Below are 17,731 nucleotides of genomic sequence, written 5' to 3' on the forward strand. Positions count from 1 at the left end.
GGCATATATTTCTTTAGTCATTATGCATTTTGCCTCTCAGTGATTTACCACAAACCAGTCACTTAACCATGGTGGTCCGTAAGGAAATGTTAACACCTCCTGACCTCTCCAGCCTGGGAAATGTTGCTGGACAGTTCAGCAAAACTTCTTCATCGTAGGGTGTCCGTGTACTCCAAATGACCATGTTTCCATACCAAGTTATCGCAGTTTGGCATGTTGTCAGGCTAGGAAAGGCTAAGTGTTGACAGTTAGGAAAATATTCCACATTCTTTCTCCCTGATGTTGTCTATTTTTTTTCTGCTCCTGTAAAGTGTGGGTTTGGGGGAGGAGAGAGTGTCTCTAAACATCATAAACTTGCTGAGGGAATTGTCACCCCAACAGGCAAACGCTCAACTGTGAGCAACAGATTTATTACCTGACATAATTAATTGCCTAGATAGTGACATTTCCCATATTATAGACAATCATGAATTATGAGCCCAGATGCTAGCCTTCTCATTCACTGAAATCGGTTGATAAATATGTTTATTCGAGGTCAGCTTGGCCTCATCCATTAGAAATATTGTTTTTCTAAACATTACATTGATTTAATTTAACTCTAATCAATTTAAAATGGTTCTGACAATTAACAAAAGCTTCAAATATGACCTTAAAGTAATAGGATTCATTAGCTATGTTTAGGATTAAACTTATCCTAATAGGGCTATTTTTCTTCCGAGGGCATGTAGTAGACCCGACTGGTGGTCAGTCAAAATGAAATCAATTATTATAAATTATACAGTTTGGGTTGATTATGTCATGCTTGCTAATTTGGGTAAATAAGGACCTCAAACAATAGAACCCATTTATTAATAACTATCTGTATCCCAACCTGTATCACGCTTTCTGTTACAGCTGCAGGATCATCTGTTACCCATGACGTATGACATGCTCTACTGCTAGGCATATATGCTAATTAAGCCCATAATTAATTGTAACAGTTATAGTTAAAGTCAAAATGCTGACAGCCTTTTTGGCCTATTATTCACGGTAATCAACTGATTCAAAAGGCAACGTAATCAACAATTCCTGCACTAGCCAGGGGATCATAATACAACGGCAGCACCCGCAACAGCTGGCACCCACAGGTCTTTGGATACAATAGGAAATACAAGCCTCGAGAAATGAAATGCTGCAGTGTGAACAGGGCCTATTCTTCTTGTGAGAAAAAATACAAGCATAAGTCGTATTTAAGAACTGAGCCCTTAATGCAATGGTTAACAGAAACGCACAAGAGCCACGCTCCAGAGAGCATGCACTGCCTTGCCGGGTTAGCGGCAGCACTGAGGGTTCAGTGACACTATTTAGAGGCTGGTTGTGCCCCCTTACCAGTCCCTTCGATCCCTACCCGCAGCAGCAGGCTGTCTCTGAAGCAAGTGTTACATATGGGTACAAATCTGGCAGCAAATCTTTGGCAGCTAGCAAATATGAGGCCCATCTATAAGAAGGGCCGGAGGGCAGACCCGGGGAACTATAGGCCTGTCAGTTTGACCTCAGTGCCAGGGAAGCTCATGGAGTAGATTATCTTGAGGGTCATCATGCGGCACTTGCAGGGCAAGCAGGCGATCAGGCCCAGTCAGCATGGGTTTATGAAAGGCAGGTCCTGCTTGACGAACCTGATCTCCTTCTATGACAAAGTGACGTGCTTTTTTTTTTTTTTTTTTTTTTTTAAGTGGATGAGGGAAAGGCTGTGAATGTGGCCTACCTTGACTTCAGTAAGGCTTTTGACACCGTTTCCCACAGCATTCTCCTGAAGAAACTGGCTGTTCATGGCTTGGACTGGCGTACACTTTGTTGTGTTAAAAACTGGCTGGGTAGCCGGGCCCAAGGAGTTGTGGTGAATGGAGTTAAATCCAGTCAGTTGGAGGCCGGTCACTAGTGGAGTCCCCCAGGGCTCAGTACTAGGGCCAGTTCTCTTTAATATCTTTATCGATGATCTGGATGAGTGGATCGAGTGCACCCTCAGTAAGTTTGCAGACGACACCAAGATAGGTGCATGTGTCGAACTGCTCAAGGGTAGGAAGGCTCTGCAGGAGGATCTGGATAGGCTGGACCGATGGACTGAGGGCAACCGTATGAAGTTCAACAAGGCCAAGTGCTGGGTCCTGCACCTGGGGCACAACAATCCCAAGCAGCGCTACAGGCTGGGAGATGAGTGGTTAGAAAGCTGCCTGGCAGAGAAGGACCTGGGAGTACTGGTTGATAATCGGCTGAATATGAGCCAGCAGCGTGCTCAGGTGGTCAACAATGCCAACAGCATCCTGGCTTGTATAAGAAGCAGTGTGGCCAGCAGGACTAGGGAAGTGATTGTCCCCCTGTACTCGGCTCTGGTGAGGCCGCATCTCGAGTACTGTGTTCAGTTTTGGCCCCTCACTACAAGGACATTGAGGTGCTCGAGCAAGTCCAGAGAAGGGCAACGAAGCTGGTGAGGGGTCTGGAGAACAAGGCTTACGAGGAGTGGCTGAGGGAGCTGGGATTGTTCAGCCTGGAGAAGAGGAGGCTCAGGGGTGACCTTATCGCTCTCTATAGGTACCTTAAAGGAGGCTGTAGCGAAGTGGGGGTTGGTCTATTCTCCCACGTGCCCGGTGATTGGACAAGGGGGAATGGGCTAAAGTTGTGCCAGGGGAGGTTTAGGCTGGATATTAGGAAGAACTTCTTTACTGAAAGTTTCATTAGGCATTGGAATAGGCTGCCCAGGGAAGTGGTTGAGTCAACATCCTTGGAGGTATTTAAAAGGCGTTTAGATTTAGAGCTTAGTGATATGGTTTAGTGGAGGACTTGTTACCGTTAGGTCAGAGGTTGGACGAGGTCTCTTCCAACCTAAATGATTCTGTGATTCTGTGAAATCAGGGTGCCTCCAGAGTGTCTTCACTCTGAGCTCTTCCGCAGGCCACCAACAGGGAAGAGGGCATAAAGGCACAATTTGTGGCCACTTTTAGCAACTGCACCTTGCAGATGAGGTGCAAGGCCAGAGGAGCCCTGGGAACCTGTTGCATCCAGCAGATGAATGTCTCTACTCGCATCCCTTCCTGCTTTCCTCTTCTTCAGTTTAGAAACAGTCCTGCTGTCTGGCACTGTGTGTGGCCTCAGATCACAGTCTCCTTCTGGGTCTTTCTTTCTGTAGTCAAGCATGCTTATGGCCCATAGCACCACGAAGCCAACAAGTTTATACGCACACTGCTTCAGATGTGCTGCTTCTAAAACAAGGTTAGCCGTGGTTTCATTACTAAGATTTACACTGTCAGTTACAGAGATGCCCATCCGATCCTATAACACAAAAATTTATGGCCGTCACAAAGAAATTTTTATTGTTGGAGCTCATATACAATGTGTGCCCTTAGTGACACATTTTTAAATAAAATATATCATGCTAGTGATTTCTAATGCTTAAAATAAAATCAAATAATAACCAACTTTTAGCTGCAGTTTCTCCCTGGTTATTGAGCTGAACTTAATGACTGGCTGAAAAGTATTTGTCAACACAACAGCTGGAGAGCAACACTTTCTTGTAGCTTTATGTCACAGCATATGCCAGCCACTCAGAACATGTGATAATTCAACTGGAGCTGGTACTACAATAGCAGATGGGTTGAAGCATTGTTATTCTCCCTCTAGCTCCCAGCCCTTGAGGGATCACTAAATAAAATCAAAGCAGATGGACCATTACAAGCTCATTTGTGTTCACTACAAGCACCTCAACCTCCAGTTGTGTTATACTGCACCTTTGTATAAGATGACATGTATGGTAACATGACCTAATGAAAATAGCATCAGACTTGGCAAGTGAGGAATGAGACGGGGAACATGCACAGACCTATTTATCACCGAGTTCTTACCTGGCAAAAAGGGATCCTTTTCCCTCTCCTCTCTCCCCGTTTACCATTTCATTGCTCTCTCTGTTATCATTCTATTTCCCCACACTTGCTGTAAGAACTGAAGGAGGTGGCCATTGGTTCTGGCTGTAGAAGGTCTAGCACATTTCCTGTCCTCTGTGAATACAGGACGCGTGCTACCAAGCAAGGTGCAAAACTCCTGTTATTCAATCATTTCACACCCTGCTGACACGTGTGTTGATCCAGGCGTGCCACAAGTGGCAAGGCTTCAACCAGCCACTGAGACCATTAGCTGTGGGGATCAGGACTTCCATGCTCGTTTCTTGGTCTGCTCTTATGATGGGGTCTTTCACAAGTCAGCAGTTGTGAGCTTACGTGGCGCCTGACTAGTGCAGAAAAATCTAGTCCTCCGCTAAGCTCCAAAATTTTGGGCTGTGTGTCAGAGTCAGCATCCCTGACCAAACCGTGGGTGTCCTGGGGCTTGAGAGGTAATTGCTTCTAAGGAGTGAAGGATATTAAAACTAGCAGTCATATGGAGGGAGATCCCTTGGGGGGGTCTGCTGGCAAAGTTCATAATGAAAGATTCTTCATGCCATCCTCAGCGACCCAAAATCAAGTTGCATCTAATAGCGCCTCTTAAAAAGGCCTGTTTGGGAAACGGTAAATTCATTTCAGTGTCTTCTGAGCACCGCATACAACAGTGAGCCAACGATGTCACCTGAAGGCGCTTGTCTTACAGTCCCCACCCTGGCCACTGCACTCCGGGAAGCAACGGCAAGAAAAATTGCAGTGTGGCAGGGCAAAATCCTGCTTCGTTGCGTCACTACTGTGCCTTTTCTGCAACCACCTGGGTGCACACATGCAAACCCAAATGCATTTAATGACAATTCCCAAACTAAAGTCCTTTCAAATCTGAGTTTTTCATATCTGCTTGTATCTTTTTTTTTTTTTTAATCTGCCTGTTTTTAAACAGCTTCTGCACGCTACTACAGAGACAGGTGCATTCAGTGCTATATAACATATTCTTCAACGTCATTAAAGGCTTTGGTATTTCTTTTTGTTTTTTTTCCCATGTAGACAGGTGAAGTAGTAGCAGTCAGTGAAGTGCTGGGGGAGAGTTAGATGCTTTTGGATTTACTGGATAAAAGATCCTGCATAAAACTTTTTTTTTTTTTTTTTTTTTTCTAATAAGAGTCTTATATCCCTATTCAAAGCTCCATAGGTTTTAAAGACCCAGACAGGTGCAGCCACGGAAAGCCGAAGAAATTGCTTCATTACAGTTGATAAATGCAATTAAATTTCCATGACTGCAGTAAGAGATTTGGAAAAAAAAAAAAAAAAAAAAAACTTGTCCAGTTTCCTCTGTGAAGTGGCCTTCTGCTGAGTGTTTGAATTGAAAAAAAAAAAAAAAAAAAGGCTCAGCTAGTACTTCTCACCTTAGACGGAAGCTTCTCGGCAGCCAGACAGTCTCAGGGACAATGTTCCCAGGTAGCATGCTGCATGCAGTTCCTGGCCACCTTCATGGCTTGTTTGTTTCTTCTTTCCTGAGCACTTTCTATGTGCTGCGACTCATCCTCAACTGTGAAGCTGCCAGACTCCAGCAGAAGCATTTGCACGTCAGGTCAAACGTCAGCACTGCAGCTTATCTGCTGGCCAGCTTTCCTATCAGCCAAACTAATTTGCTAAGATAATTCTGTTACCTGAAATGTATTATAATAAATCAAGCACTGTAGCTTCACTGAAGTCTCTGCTAACTATGGAGCTGCCCTTGAAATTCTCAAACTGTATGCAAGGGGGTAGAGGGGCAACCCTTTTTCTTCTAAGTATACGAAAGTTTTAGATAAACAAGTTGACATTCTGGGTAATGCTGTATCTCCTCACTCCTGTGTTAATGGATTATTCTTGCCAGAATCAACTCGGACTGGGACAAAAAGAATAAATGCATCAATCATTCTTTTGAAAACAAATTTTCTGAATAATGTGATCTTGTACAGTGAAGCATATATGCAGCTGAACACATGCAAACATGGAACAGGCAGAGAGCACACTTTCAGGAAAGAGTGGGGGTGAAATGGCAACCTGTTGTGGTTATTGAAGTAAGTGGTAAGGAAGTTTTGTATGAAAGGGTAACCCTGTGTCATGTAACGTTGAATGGAAAAAAACATTGAAGACAGACACAAAATGAAGAAGCGTGAAGTATCCCAGAGCGTTCCTACTTAAGTGGCAAGAACTCTGAGGCAAAAAAGTATTAAGAGCATTCTGCTTTTTCCTTTTGGCAGTACCAAAAGACTGTGTACAGGGTAGTAATATTATAATTTATAAACTGAGAAGAAACATTAGTATCTACCCTCCCTGTGTTGGTTTGTTCAGCTTTGATACTAAATAATGCTGGATTTCTTTTTAAAAAGAAAAAAAGTACTTCTGATCTCATGGAATTTCAGGATTTCTGCATTTTCTTTTGGCTTTTTCCTGCAGAACAACAGTGGTTCTGGAGTAGCTTTGCTCAGATAAAACTCCGTCGCACTGCACGGCGTAGGGTCCCAAAGTGAGCCAACACCTCAGCAGCACCGTTGGGTTGATTCAGACAGTCATTTGGCAGAAGGGTGTTTAAAAATAATTGCATATCTCCCCGCCCTATCTTTAAATATTCAGAGAAAAAGTCACAGGAGAACTGATAATGTGGCAATAATAATGAGGCTGAAGAACAGCATTGTAGTGTGAACTTGTATATACCTTGGTTTCATTTACATGTTTAGCAGCTGCTTGTTTCTCCATCATAGAAAGTTCATTACTTGGCTTGTAAGAAGAGAGGGTAAGTCTGTTCACCTTTGGGCAACTAGCTCTGCATTTATTAATAGTTCTTACCCATCTTATTACACATTTAATTGCTGCATTATCATTTATTTATTCATTGATTTATTGTAATAGATTAGTAGAAAGAAAATTACCTTTGCAAATTACTTGGATAGGTGGGAAATCTGCGTGGTTAAAAAAAAAAAAAAAAAAAAGCAGCGTGGCACTTGAGGTACTACCTAGCTGATAGCATCTTAATGCATGAGCACTAGCATAGGAACTGGCCTCATTGGAAAGGGAAGGCGAATCCAAGCAATTTCAATACTGTTGCAAAAGAAACGACTGTGGAACTTATATGCAATTTATACTTAAATTCCCAGGTGTCTCATTTCTTCATGTAACTGGGCGTCTGCTGAAAATGAGTGACAACTAGGATGGTAAGAAAAGAGGACTCAAAAATTGGAAACATAAACGTACGAAGTTTGCAAATCATTTGGGTAAGGAGGGGCTGACTGTCTGTTAGCGTACTTTTCACATTTACAAAAAGTCTATTTACGTAGCTGCTGCCTTCAGGTGCCCCTGGCTTTCACTGCCTTGCCACAGAGGATGTGGGGGTGTCACAAAATGCATTTCTGCATCCTGTACTCTCGGTGAGGTGCTGAGTGTCACTGTTCTCATGCACAGGGCCCAGGAGTGCAGTGTGGGCAAGAGGCTCGGCGCAGAGTCCTGTTCTGAGTGGGGTTGTATAAAGGCTGCCAAAGGAAGTGGAGGGCTACCAAAAGGCTTCTGCTGTGAGGGCTATTTCATGGGAGACTTAGCTGGGGTTGGTGTTGAGTTAGGGTCATAACAATACTGGCACTGGTATGCCAGTAGCAACTCTAGAGATCCCTGGAGAGTCCTGCAAGGCTTCGAGTGGTGCTAGAGTACACTGGGAGGCCCTGCGAGGCCTAGAAATGTCACTAGAGCACACTGGAGAGCCACACACTCTAGTGTCCCCTGTATGCCTCCCAGGGCCTCACAGTGACTTCTACCACTTCCAAATGCCTCCTAACCCCTCCCAGTTTGTTCTAGAATGTGCTAGAGATGTCCCAGGGACCTCAGTGCACTCAAGGGAGCACTAGAGGCCTCTCCATGCACCCGAGTCTTCCTGGGCCTCCCAGTGTAATCTAATGTCCCTGGGAGACCTTACAGAGCTCTTTGGTGAGCTCTTGCACCGTCTTGAATCTTTCCAGGGCACTCTAGAGGCCTTCCATGGTCCCCAGTGCCCTCTAGTATCCCCAGCAGGCTTTCCAGAACCCCCACCGCATTCTAGAGAGCAGTAGAGGCCGAGGCCTCCCAGTGCAACCAAGAGTCATCCAGGGCCTTCCAGTGGAGTCCAGCACACTCTAAAAGACTCCCAGTGCCCCCAAGTGTGCTCTAAGCACCTCATGGAGACACAGCAGGGCTCTCCAGTGCACTCTAAGACACACTAGACACCCCCTGGGGCCCCCTGAAGAGCTCTAGCACCAGCTAGAGGCCTCACAGGGCTCTCCGCTGTCCTTTAGGGTGCTGTAAATGCCTCACATTTCACGAGAGGCCTTCAGTGGCCTTCCGATCCACTCTAGATCCTCTGAAGATCCAGCGGGACCACCAAGTGCACTCTAGCTCCCCCCAAATACCTCCCAGTGCCCCTCAGTGTGTCCTTTAGGATGCCCTAGTATCCTCCCAGGCCTCCTGTGGTGCTCCAGTGCTATCTAGAACCTTCTGAAGGCCTCAGAGGGACTTGCACTGTCCTCTAGCACCACCTGAAGGCCTTGCTGGACTCTCTATTGCTATCTACAGTACCCTACAGGCATCCCAGTACCCCTGTTTTGCTCTAATGACCCCCCGAGGCCTCCTAACACTCCCGGTGAGTTCTAGTGTTCCCTGGATGCCTCACAGGGCCTGTAAATGTGCACTATCACTTCCCCAATGCTTCCCAGGCACCCCCACAGGTAGCTCTAGGATGTCTGTTTGGCCTCCCAGGACTCCCCACAGCATTCTAGAGAGCACTAGAGGCCTCCCAGTGTGTCCTAGAGGCTTTGAGGGCCTCTCAGTGTAGTATAGCACCTCCTGGAAGGCTCCCAGGGCACACTGGTGCTTTCTAATGCCCTTCGGAGACCTTGCAGTGCTCTCCAGTGTGCTTTAGCCTGACCTAGAAGCCTGCAAGGCCCTACCATGCCTTCAGAAGGTACCGCATAGTATGCTCTAGCATCCCCTAGAAGCCTCCCAGGGCTCTCTAGAGGCTGCCCAGAGCTCCCCAGTGCACTCTCAGGCACACTAGGGGCCTCAAAGTGCAGCCTAGACACCTCCCAGTGCTTCCCACTGAACTCTGGAGACCTAGGGGCCTCCCAGTGCACCCTACAAGGCCTCCCACTGCACCCTAGAGGCCTCAGGGCCCTCCAGTGCATTCTAGGGTACCCTAGCAGCCTTCTCCTGCACCCTACGGGCCTCCTAGGGACACACACTGTAAACTGGTGCCTCCTAGAGGCCTTGCTAGGCTCTCTAGTGTGCTCTAGAGTACACTCAATGTCTCCCTGGGCCATGCAGAGGCCTTGTAAGTCTCTCCAGTGTCCTCTAGGGTGCACTAAAGGCTTTCCAGTGCTCGCTACACAGCTTCCATGAATTCACTCCGCTGTAGAGCCTGTGCACTCTACCTCCCCCTGAAAGTTTTCCAGCGCCCTCTACCACTTCCAAATGCCTCCCTCCTCCCTCCCCCACTCTCACCCCCCAGCCTCAGTTTGCTTTAGGATGCTTTAGGATACTCCAGGAGGCCTACCAGGGACCCCACCGCACTCTAAAGAGCACAAGAAGCCACGCAGTACACCCTAGAGATTCCCAGGGCCTGCCAGTATAATCTAGTGCCCCCGGGAGACTTTGCAGGGCTCTCTATCGAGCTCTAGCACCCCCTAGAAAAATTGTAGGGCACTCTAGAGGCTTTGCACGGTCCCTAGGCCCCTCTAGGGCCTGCAGGCTTCCCAGGCCCTCCACTGCACTCTAGAAAGCGCTAGAGGCCTCCCAGTGCACCCTAGAGTCTTCCAGCCCCCCCCAGTGGAGTCTGGCACACCCTGAAAGTCCCCCATGGCCCCCAGATGTGCACTAAAATTGCCTGAAGACCTGGCAGGGCTCTCTAGTGCACTGTACTGCACACTAGAGGTCTCCCAGGGTTCATGAGTAGGGAGTTTAGTGGCCAGAGAAGCAAACAGCTACTCCAGGAAAAGGTTCCAGAGGAGCCTGCAAACCCACCTGAGGTAATACAGCTCTCCAGCAGCCCAAGTGCTGGAGCTCCAGTAAACCAATTAAGTTTTTTAATGTTTTTTAAAATGATGGAGAACTGTGTTCTCTTCTATAAAGTGTTCAAACTGGCACAGCTGGGCAACATGGAGTTGAGTGGACTCTCTAGATGTTCACAGCAATTTCTATAAACCCACTATTAATACTCTGCAGCATTCCTATTGCATTGTGACAGACTTCTCCATTAAGGATGAAGAAAATTTTGGCTTAAATTCAGTGACTGATGAAGTGCTTACAAGGGTTCAGTTGGTAGACTATGAGCTGTTCTACAACCACACCCCATCAAACCAATCTGTTTGGGTAGATTAAACGTACAACTCTTTTTTTTTTTTTTTTTTTTTTTTTTTAATCTCACAGAGAAGCAACTAGTAATAAAATAAAACTAAAAATAATTTAAAAAAAAAAAACACGCTTCCAGTGCTGTGACACTGAATTTAGGCCTTAGTAGGATTTCTCTGCAATGATACAGTGTTGTAATGTTAGTAAAATTTCTTCAGATCTTGCAAAATCCCCTAACACTTGTTCTCCTGAAAAATCTAATTCATAACTATTAAATACCTAAACTCCAGATGCTGCTGGCAGGTGATGTTCATAGATTTCCACTGTCCTCTGATTTGCGTAATGACTTGCCCCAGTCAGTATACATGTAAAGTAAGAAAAGATCAAATTGGAGCAGAACTCTCTACATGCACTCGGCCCTGGTTCAGAACAGTGGCAAATTGTGTCCCATGTAAGTCTCAGTTACTTCCACATGTGTGAATAGAAATGCATAAAAGCCAACGAACAGGGACATCCTATTTCTCTCTGAAACAGAAGTTCAACAGGTGTAGCACGTGTTGGAAACTGCTGCTTCTCAAGAGCCATTCTGATGTTCTCCAGCTGCAAAAAGGAAAGGGTATGCCTAAATCACAATTTACTTAAGAATTTGCTGATCTTCCAAAACAGAGAGGAATTTGCAAAATGATTGCTTTGGTAATTAATTGTTACTGAGAAGCTATTTTTAAGGCTTGACTTTTCCAAAAGTGATCCACAAGTTAAGTCCAACTCCTACTAGAAGCCCCCTAAAGTAAAGCCACACCTGAAAGACTGCCACCTCATTTCAGCTGGACACCTTTATTTTTTCTGAGGAAGAAAAAAATAAAATAAAATCCTTTATCCTTGGGGAGACATAATAATTGGCAAGACTTGGCAGAATTAGTGATATTATTTGACTTGTAATTGTCTAATGTCTTCGTTTTCTAGATGGAAAGTCAATACAATATGATGTCCCCCAAGCCAAATTAATATAATGTTAAATGCGGTGGTTTGAAACTGTTTGAACCGCCTGTGTGAAATCCTGTATAACCTACATCTGGAGCTTCAGAAGGTAGTAGCTGAGGGTACTCAGGGACTTCAACTCCTGAGAAGAATCTGTCTCTTCCTGGCTGTTTTCTGTTTTCACTCTGTCACGTTTTGTGGCAAAAAAAAAATCTGCTGTGACGGTTTCTGCTGTTTTCTTCGGTGGCCTGGAGCCTTTCCAAGAACTCTGAAGGGTATAGAAAACCATAGTGTATTGGTGCGCGGACCACATTTAACATGACATTTTTGGATTGTATTTAATATTTTCTTTTGTAATATCGACTTCTTTTGATAGTAGTGCTCATTACAGAATGGTGTATGGGGCTGGGCTACTCATGCATTGTTTTATTACCATGAATATTGTTCAGTTCTGCATTTAATGCACTCTCCATGACAGTTTCTATATCATCTGCTGTACAGCCCTTGCGCAATGGACTGTAATGTACTGTAAAGAAAAGTCACTTTTTTTTTCTCTTTTTTTTTTAATTAAAGTATAGGGTGCTGCATAGCAGGAGATTTTCAAAACCAGTTAGTACGAAATCTGCTCTCTTTGCAATCAAGAAATATGCTTTCTTATGGGTCTCTGTGATTCTGGGTTTGGAAGACAAATTTGTAGGCTTTTATAAAATGCAGCAAATGAAACCCACATTGTGCTTTATATAATTTTTCTACTACCATCAGAAAGAAAGGCTTCTTACAGGCTGTGTGGACCATCTGTTACGTACAAAATGCACTCCGGGCTAAAAAATCACCGTCTTGCCTTTGCCTGTATAGTACTTTCCTTGTAGCTGCTATGCGCTATTTTTCTTTTATGCAATATACTATAACATCTTGCAGTAATCAGAACAATTAAATTTCTCAGATATCGTGGCCACCCATCCAAAGCGATAACTTTTGACATGCCATAATGGGTGTTATATATGCTCGGTGTCAACAGTTGCCTCGATATGCTGATAATGAGCCATACTTTTGAAGAGTCATAATCAATCATTCTTCATTTAGAAAGTCAGATCCATCAGCCTGACATCAAAATGTCATAACCCGTTGATCTCACATTGCGATCATGGATTCTTGACTTTAATGACATTCAGCTGTGCCAGTTACATCAGCAACCCTAAACTTATCATTTCAGTGGTATCTTTTAAAACGCTGAAATTAGTGGCTAAATCTATTCGGCCTCATCCTTTTCTTAACCCTCAATAGTAGTTTCCATTAATTATTACACTGTTGTTTTAATACTTCAAACAATCTCAAATCCAGTATTATATATAATTTAATTTAAAAAAAAAAAAAAAAGAAAGAAAAGAAAAAAAAAAGGCAGAATACCTATGAGTCAGTAAGAGCTGAGCGGATTGGATTGCCTTCTGGGGGGTCATTCTACCTCTGTTCTCATAGCTGGTTTTGTCAACCCAATCTTTTCAAGAAGTTACTTCCTGCTATCTCACTGCTGCCCAGCTGTTATTTCTGTATCTTCCAATGACATGTCACCAGTGGTAGTGACAATTTCTTATCCACTGCTGTCAGAAAAAGAATAGCTTAGGAGCTTGGAAACAAATTTCAAACTAAAAGTTGCTTTGAAGTTTGATCTGCTATTCACTGAAGCAGAGTGTAGAAGAAATAGTAAACATATCAAGATAAAGGGAGGAAAAAAAAGGGGAGTGAGAATGGCACAGCATGAGAGAGATGAGCTGCATTTGCATACATATCCGATGCGTCTTTTGGGCACAAATATTTAAAACGCGCCTAGCCCTGTTGCTGTGGGGGATTTTAATCTGTGATTTAGAATTAGGGTACAAACATTGTCATGGTGAGGTAAATGTTGAAAACAGAGTATATTTTCTTCTGTATTGCAGTGTGTTGTGTAAATTTTCAATTTAAACTCTACAAATTTTCAATGACAAACTTAAAACAAAGTCACTTGGAAAAAAAACAAAAGTAACATCAGAACACAATATGTCAATCCCTGATTTTGATTTAATGTCTAATTTTCATTTAATGAAAGCTATTATTTTCAATAAAATCAATCATGCCCCTAGCGAAAGGTTTCATGTTTGTTAAGCAGTGTTTTCCAAACAGGAAACTATCCAAGTAAAAAGATGTTGGCCTTGTCTAATAAACACAAATGATCTGGGATAGACAAACAATAGCTTGCCAAGTCCCACAAGTCCCCTCTTGCCAGCCCGCTCCCTGCAAGACTCCGCCTCGAAGCAACAAGTTTGTGGACTCGAGCCCTTTATTTGGATCAATGCTCATCCCTTCAGGCAGAGCTAATTGGCTAACTCAGTCACACTGGCTATTTAATTAATAAGGAAGACCAAAATTCCACACGAGATGATGAAAGGATGAAGAGCCCAGGAATGACCCTTGATAATAATAAAAGATAATTACGACCAAGCATTGCATTATTCAGACTTTGCTATTGACGTGATAAGCACTGCCATATGCCATGCAAGCTGTGATGTGCACCCTAGTCATCCTAGGTATAACAAAAGACCTTAGGTATAACTGCTTGCTGTATTTCAATGCAAACGTGGTGTTTCCTGTGAAGAACGAAATACTATATGTAAAACGAAAAAAAGAAAAAAAAAAAAAAAAAGACACTTCCGAGCAGTAATGATGGGAAAGCAGTTTGGCCGTTCTGTTTCCTACGTTCAGGTAGAGCAGTAACAGTGGCTAGATCACAGATTCATTTTTCTGTGTAGAATGACCAAGTTCCAGGGCAAGAGAGACATGATCTACCAGAACCTGCTCCAGGAAAAGCCCTGTCTAGCAACTCAGCTTGTGAGCAAGAGCATCTAGGTGCCTGACAAAAAGTTAAGCAATACATAAACACCAGGCGTGAAGAAGAAGGGAAAAAAAAAAAAAAGAAAGAAAAAAAAAAAAGAAAAAAAAAAACACCAGCTCACCTGGGACACCACTTCCCTTAAAATTATTTGAGTAAATTGTAAACTGTGTGCCAGTTCTGAAAGACAACTAAGCTGTTGGGAACTAGATTGGGAAAATGAGGTCTGGGCTTAATTTTTGGCTCTGCTTTCCGCTCACGGTTAATCTTTGGCAAACTGCGTGTGGATCCCGCTCATTCTCCCGTGCTTTCTCTTGTCTCTTGAGCCTGTAAATTCCTAATGTAGGGACCATCTCTTCCTCTGGAGATAGCACAGGAAGTGCCTTCAGGGTTTCTAAGACAAAATTGAAAGTTTGATCAAATCTTCCCCAGTTTCCTCAAGACTTGCTGAGCTTTATTGCTCATTAAAAGTCTGAATCTGAGAAGCCAATGTATTTGATTTGTAATGAATGTAACACTTCAGTGAGATCACAGCTGTAACGTTACAGAATCAGTCATGTAAAGAATAGTCCCTGCAAGAAAACCTGCCTTCTCTTTTTTCTCCTTAACCTCCATAGAGCGGTTCTTTTGTTAATTACAGTTACTGCACACTGTGATATTGAAGAGCTCTGTTCTCAAACATATTCTTATTTATTTTAGTCCTTTTTTTCCCAGGTAATGAAATGTCAGAACCCTACTTTTTCTGGTTTTGTAGTATGTTGATCAAAGTGACCTTTGCTTTGCAGCAGACACAAATCAATATAGCGCTCTGCAGTATTTGACAGATAAAGGTGCAACATATAATAAATGGCAATCACTGATGAGGGGAGCAAGAAAATACCTGCCAACTTCAGTTCATACCAGCAATTTTCAGACAATGCCACATGTTATGTTCAAAGTAAAATTCATTTGTCCATCTAATAACAGAGATGGGGGATATTAAAGGACTCAGTTTTGTTAAAGAAATGTTTCATCTCACAGTAATAATTCAGAGTCCAGTCAGGGTCCGCAGTGGTTGGTTGCAAGTAAAGTTATTACATTTTGAAGACAGGTTTGAAGAGCAATTTTCCTTGTCGTAAAGGAAAGGAGGGGGAACTTTACCCAAGAAATGAAATAGTAATTATATACACACTCACACACAGAGCCTCTCATTCTCTCACAGACGTACACAGAAACACAGAAAATTCTCTTAATATCCTAAAGCAGCCCTCCAGCGTAGTGTTTCACAGCCGAGGGTTTGATTTCCTCATATTCTTCCAAACCTGCTGATAAATTCTATACAAATGTAACCGATTGCTATTTAAATGCTTAATTGCATGTAGTATCTGCAAAGTATCTGCCAAGGAGTTGAAGTCAAGTGGCAGCTTCAGCCCACACTAAATGAAGTCTGTGCACGCTAAGGATGCGCACACTCTTTTACTATAGCTCGATGTCTTATTCTCAGTAATGCAAATAGCGGGATGTAAGAGTTTTGTCCAAATACAAGGAGCCGTATTTCACCCGTTGTGATGAGTTGTGCTAAACCTGAACAGAAGTGGTGGCAGGGCAGCTGCTTTTCACCGTGTCAACACAGGCAGTCCAGTCGATAAAGTTGAGTCATGGCAAAGCATGAGGGAAGCTGAACTGTGTGAACTGAAACCTATCCCTTGGTGGGAAAGCGAGTGTGGGAGTGGGGCCTTTTCTGGCTTGTAGCCTCTGTGAGGGAAGCAGCGGAGATCAGGACACCCTGTCCATAGGGTGCTTGGTGCTTCACGCAAGGATCTAATTCTGCCTGATGACCTCTGTTTCTCTTTGTTTTTTGAACTTCTACAGGTTCTTTTCAATTTGTTCAACTTTTCCTCAATTATCCTACATCTTTCCTATAGAAATGTTTTGTCGTTTATACTCAGCCTTATTGGTTCCATTGCGAGTTGTTCAATATAAGACAGCTTGTGCTGCACATGTGATACTATTCAGATTGAATTTACCCATCTCTTGACTACTGTTGCACCATTTTTTATACGGCTTTCTTACACTTTCTTCACTTTCTTTATGAATATTTAGTTTACCTTTTTTTTTTTTTTTTTGACAAACCACTGAACAGAGAGCATTCAGTCACAATAATGCCAGAATTTTTCCTAAGCTGCTGAATGCAGGTTAATGTTAATTTGATCCTACTTGTGTATCATTTTTCCTAGGCCCTGTTGTATTGAACTGTACCCATCATTAGCTGTGAAATAGCTTGTAGCCTACCTAGCTCAAGTTATCTGTTCTGAATTTCTGAAACTCTCAGGCTTGTACAAGGCATATATTTCTTTAGTCATTATGCATTTTGCCTCTCAGTGATTTACCACAAACCAGTCACTTAACCATGGTGGTCCGTAAGGAAATGTTAACACCTCCTGACCTCTCCAGCCTGGGAAATGTTGCTGGACAGTTCAGCAAAACTTCTTCATCGTAGGGTGTCCGTGTACTCCAAATGACCATGTTTCCATACCAAGTTATCGCAGTTTGGCATGTTGTCAGGCTAGGAAAGGCTAAGTGTTGACAGTTAGGAAAATATTCCACATTCTTTCTCCCTGATGTTGTCTATGGTTTTTCTGCTCCTGTAAAGTGTGGGTTTGGGGGAGGAGAGAGTGTCTCTAAACATCATAAACTTGCTGAGGGAATTGTCACCCCAACAGGCAAACGCTCAACTGTGAGCAACAGATTTATTACCTGACATAATTAATTGCCTAGATAGTGACATTTCCCATATTATAGACAATCATGAATTATGAGCCCAGATGCTAGCCTTCTCATTCACTGAAATCGGTTGATAAATATGTTTATTCGAGGTCAGCTTGGCCTCATCCATTAGAAATATTGTTTTTCTAAACATTACATTGATTTAATTTAACTCTAATCAATTTAAAATGGTTCTGACAATTAACAAAAGCTTCAAATATGACCTTAAAGTAATAGGATTCATTAGCTATGTTTAGGATTAAACTTATCCTAATAGGGCTATTTTTCTTCCGAGGGCATGTAGTAGACCCGACTGGTGGTCAGTCAAAATGAAATCAATTATTATAAATTATACAGTTTGGGTTGATTATGTCATGCTTGCTAATTTGGGTAAATAAGGACCTCAAACAATAGAACCCATTTATTAATAACTATCTGTATCCCAACCTGTATCACGCTTTCTGTTACAGCTGCAGGATCATCTGTTACCCATGACGTATGACATGCTCTACTGCTAGGCATATATGCTAATTAAGCCCATAATTAATTGTAACAGTTATAGTTAAAGTCAAAATGCTGACAGCCTTTTTGGCCTATTATTCACGGTAATCAACTGATTCAAAAGGCAACGTAATCAACAATTCCTGCACTAGCCAGGGGATCATAATACAACGGCAGCACCCGCAACAGCTGGCACCCACAGGTCTTTGGATACAATAGGAAATACAAGCCTCGAGAAATGAAATGCTGCAGTGTGAACAGGGCCTATTCTTCTTGTGAGAAAAAATACAAGCATAAGTCGTATTTAAGAACTGAGCCCTTAATGCAATGGTTAACAGAAACGCACAAGAGCCACGCTCCAGAGAGCATGCACTGCCTTGCCGGGTTA

General features: G+C 43.2%; 1 long non-coding RNA gene across 6 annotated transcripts in view; it reads left to right on the forward strand.

The window, feature by feature from the left end:
* LOC121076449 overlaps window positions 1-17,731 on the forward strand; it is a 124,757-nt gene that overhangs the window by 99,926 nt on the left and 7,100 nt on the right. The window contains exon 11 of one of the 6 annotated variants that reach the window (XR_005823511.1): window positions 7,046-7,162. The exons of 4 other annotated variants lie outside the window; for them this stretch is intronic. This is a non-coding gene — a long non-coding RNA (uncharacterized LOC121076449). Of the gene's footprint in view, window positions 1-7,045; window positions 9,606-17,731 lie in introns of those variants that run through there. One more of the 6 variants, XR_005823510.1, reaches the window with a different exon arrangement.

This window comes from Cygnus olor, chromosome 12, assembly GCF_009769625.2.
Source record: "Cygnus olor isolate bCygOlo1 chromosome 12, bCygOlo1.pri.v2, whole genome shotgun sequence".
In the NCBI taxonomy this organism is placed as follows: Eukaryota; Metazoa; Chordata; class Aves; order Anseriformes; family Anatidae; genus Cygnus; species Cygnus olor.